Here is a 4,591-nt window from a genome sequence, read left to right on the forward strand (position 1 = left end):
TCATCATGCCTCATGTTTCTGAGGCATTTTATAACCAGACTATCACATTTTCCAGGCATACGTTAGTAATACCAGCCAACCAACCCAGTTCTAGCAGTGCTGACCTCACCTGGATGGCAGGAGGACATGACCATCACTTTAGAAACACACTGGTGCTTCTGGTGATGTAGGTGTGCTCTGGAAGAACTGCTAGAAATTAACGCCCAGTGGAGAAAATGCAGTATTTATTTTACACAAGGGAGAGAAACACACACTGAAGTGCTTTGTACATGGCTTAGCTGCTCTCTGCTTCAATCCTTTGGTCTACACAAACCTTTATAACCTGATTTAAGTAACTAGCATATGTTGGTGTTACCAGGTCTGTCTCCCATGACCAGCAACAAAAGGGACTCACTGAAGTGACCTGGCTAAAATCCAGCCTGGCCCTACCACAGCTGACTCCATGTCAGTCCTTCTGTCCAAATTATCCAGAAGCTCAAAGCTGAGGCAGGGAGCAATCCAGGTGACATTTGCAGCCTATGGTAAGTACAGCCCAGAAGTATGTAGGATGTAGAAGTGCCTTGCACATTCGTTTGCCCAATAGGAAAGTATTTATGCCAAAACTTTCCTTACCAGGTATATGTTTGCTGACTTTTCTTCAAAGCTCTCATCCAAACAAATTCAATGTGTCTGAGAGCATCCTTTTGCCTAATCATAGGCAGGTTTAACACAAAGGACAGCCCATGTCCCCCTCCCAGTATTCTGGCGACCCGCCCTGAAAAGCTGTAGTACTTTCTTGGAAGTCCTTCTGTTGGAAGGGGGACTTGGAATGGGACAGAGTAGCAACCTTACAGCTGGGATGGACTTTCTGCAGTTTCGGTGGAAAGCGTGTCCCACTTTGGCCAATTCTGTAAAGCTTTGGAAGAAAACCAAAGCAGCTGTCGCTCAGACGTGCTCAGCAGAGCCTGCAAGAGCTTGCTGAGTTCATTCTCCGGTGAGATCCTTGCTGTGGGACACACTCCAGGATTGGGAGAAGGATAAGGGCTGCCCTTACAAAATCCCAACATTCGGAGTCGAAGGTGTGGGGACTTTTTTGTTTTATGACTTTTAACCTGCTTGTATCTGGGCTACGGGAAGACATCAGCTGAACCGAACTTGGAGGAGCGGACAATGTGAGCCCTGGCAGAGTGCTGGGAAAGGCAGGAATGTGAGGAGGCTGGGGGAAATCAGAGTGAGAAGGGAAGGCGAAGGCTGCAAGGCGGCGTGAGACCACGTGCAGGGAAGGATGCAAGAGGCCTCATTTCTTCCTCCCTGTTCTCACTCAGATGGCCTTCCCACACCTTACTGAATGTGCATTAAATATGCCTGGTTACAAAGGCAGAATTATGCATCTCCTGATGCTATCACAGTGAATGTATTAAAAAGCTCCAAAACTTTGCAAAACAAAGCACAACAGAAGTGCTCACTGGACAACCATGAAATGCAATGAAGATACTTGATCCATGAAGTACATTTGCTCTACCAGAAGCCCCTCTATCCAGGCTGTAGGTGTGCTGTACATGTTCCTATTGCCTTCTACAGCAGATGCTGCCAAGTGAGCGACAGCAGCCACTTGGAATCCCCAACATGGTGATGCAAAATGGGATATTTTTAGATATTGCAACTCCTTGCATCAGTTGTTATCTTGTCACAGGACAGGAATACAACTGACAGTATCAGGATACATAGACACAGTCTCTTATTACTGTTTAAACACAGAGGACAATACCATATCCTGTACTGGCACTAGGACTATTTGCTATCCAAAATTATTTGTCAGGTCTTTGGAATATTTTCTGGTCATTTTTTTGGACAACAAAAGCGCCATTTCTTCAGCATTTTTTTTTACTTTTTTGTCTTTTTAAAAAGCAGCGGAGATCATGTTTTTCACCTGTATTTATTCCTCTGCTATTAGAAGAGCAGATGAGCCTAGGACTGCAACTTAGTCCTATGTACAATTGTGTGGTTTCAGGAGGAAGTAATTCTTCATTTTAATTTATCCTTCCTCCCTATTAACAAAGTGTTTTTTAAATATCTTTCCACCTTTTATCAGTACCTGACCATAACAACCAAACGCTTTGTGATCAAGAGGAATTTATTAAGGCACCCTGACGAAGAACCAACTTTTTATATTCTTCATGTGACAAGAAGTGAAGATTCTTTAGTCTATGGAAACAAAAAATGATTACAGATTATACAGACTAAAAGTACATTTTAATGCTCTTTTTATCAAATTGGACTTTGAAAGACAAGAGAGCAAACTAATATAAGGGCAATGCCAGTAATGTGTCTCCTAGAATATGGATGTCAATGCTTGTTAAAACGTAAGTGAAAAATCTTAACCAGGGAACATTATGCATACAGAATGAAAAGTAATTTAACTTAATACCTTAAGTTCAAGTTTCAGGAATGAGAACTCTGCATATTCTCTTATTTATGCCTAATGATGTTGAATAGCATTCGATACTTTCTGAGATCATTGAAGTGTTAACTCTCACATCTTGCCAAATGCAAATTAACTTTTCCCTCTCTATTTCCCCTGTGGTCCCAATTGGATGAAACAGCTGCACAGCTAAGCACGGCCAGAGGCTTGCTGCATCCAGAGGTGCAAAATCACTTTGGCAATTTCAACCTTCATGGAGGGTCTAACAAAGATGGGGGAAGGAGGATCTTGATGCAGCAACTCTAGGACCAAAACCGGTGTAGCAGTGACAAGGGTCACATCTGCTGGAGTCCTTGAGGTGCCAGGTTTGTTCCAAACAAACCTGCCCTAAAAATCACAGAAACAGAGAATCACTTGGGTTGGAAAAGATCTTCAAAACCTTCTGAGTCCTGTCACCAAGCCACATCCACACTTCCCTTAAATAGCTCCAGGGAGGGGGTCTCCACCACTGCCCTGCAGCCTGTTCCAAAGCTTGACCACTCTCTCCGTGAAGAAATTCTTCTCAATATCCTATTTGAACCTCCTCTAGAACAGCTTAAGGCCCTTCTCCAGGTCCTATCACTTGTCACTTGGGAAAAGAGATCAACATCCTCTCTGCTGCAAACTCCTTTCAGTAGCTGTAGAATATAATGTAGTCTCCCCTCAGGCTCCTCTCCTCCAGACTAAACAATCCCAGTTCCCCAGTCTCTCCTCATAACCCTTGTTTTCTAGTCCTTTCACCAGCTTCATCGCTCTTCTCTGCACATGCTCGAGCAACTCAATACCCTTCTTGCATTGGGGACCCAAAACTGAACACAATATTCGAGCTGCAGTCCCATCAGTACTGCATACAAGGGGACAATCCCTTCCCTGCTCAGGCTGGCTGCTTCTGATACAAACCAGGATGCCTTGGCCTTCCTGGCCACCTGAGTGCATTGCTGGCTCAAGTTCAGATATGAACATCACTTTGAAATATAATCCTTCCCCCTATTCCTCATTTTGTAACCACAGCCTCCAGGCTACAACAGCCAGCACGCACAGGGCAATCACTGGTTCTACTTTGTCCTTAGGCTCTTCATTTTCAGGTAAAGAAACACTCTAGAGCAGTGGCTGAGCAGAGGGCAGGGGATTTGGACACCCCTCTCTCCTCTACCCGGTGGCAGGAGTTAGGGATGGCACTGCAGAGCCAGACAGCAACTTCTGCCTCTGGACATCTGTCTCCTCTGTGTTATTTTTGGGCTAGTCTCCTAAGGAGGCAAACAGGTTAAAGCAATTCTGGTTTGAATTAGTCACGCAGAGAAGACAAACACGAGGCATCAAAATGCCATTCGAAAGCTGAGTTCCCACACAAGATAAAAGGGAAGCAGAATGGCTGTGAAACACAGTTTGTACAAGCGTAACTAACAAAGTTTTCATATTGCAAATATGTGCCAGGAACATCATTTTTAAGGGTAGCTTCTAGCCTGTGTATTTACTTACAGCTGTGCAAACTGCCTGTCAATGGAAGAGCACATTCCAATGGAAGTGAGGAGAAACCCATCCAACACATCCAGTACAGACCTACAAATAACCTCTCTAAACAGCAAAATCTGTGTCTCAGACACTAGCAACATGTCTCAGCCTCTTCACAAGGAACCAGAGCTTTCCTCACCCAGTACAGTCCTTAAGAAGAGAATGTAGCTTGAAGGAGGTAAGCAGTTTATCTAGCTGAATACAAGTATAAAAATACTTGGGGGTCAGAGAGGAGAATGGAGGAAACCTGAGATTCACAGCAGTGTCTGAAAAATCACACTCTGGTGATGAGGGACTCTTTGTGAGGAGAACACCAGACCAGTCAAGCAAGGGTGGAGGTACAGATCTAGGACTGAAAGAGGACTGGTAGGAGAAACATTCACCACGGTGACAAGGAAATTTGTCTCCACATGGAAAACACATCTTCCCTGGAATCAATCACACGTGATTTATGCCTGATTGGAGCTGATGTTTCTGATCTTTCTGCATTAGTTTACTGCTGCTTTTCCTTCATTGGATTATTATGTATTTTGTTTCAGTTGTATGACTTCTACCATTATACAATCTTAAAATAACTTCTTCCTTCCTTCCTTCCTTCCTTCCTTCCTTCCTTCCTTCCTTCCTTCCTTCCTTCCTTCC

This window comes from Meleagris gallopavo, chromosome 2 (assembly GCF_000146605.3).
Source record: "Meleagris gallopavo isolate NT-WF06-2002-E0010 breed Aviagen turkey brand Nicholas breeding stock chromosome 2, Turkey_5.1, whole genome shotgun sequence".
Classification (NCBI taxonomy): Eukaryota; Metazoa; Chordata; class Aves; order Galliformes; family Phasianidae; genus Meleagris; species Meleagris gallopavo.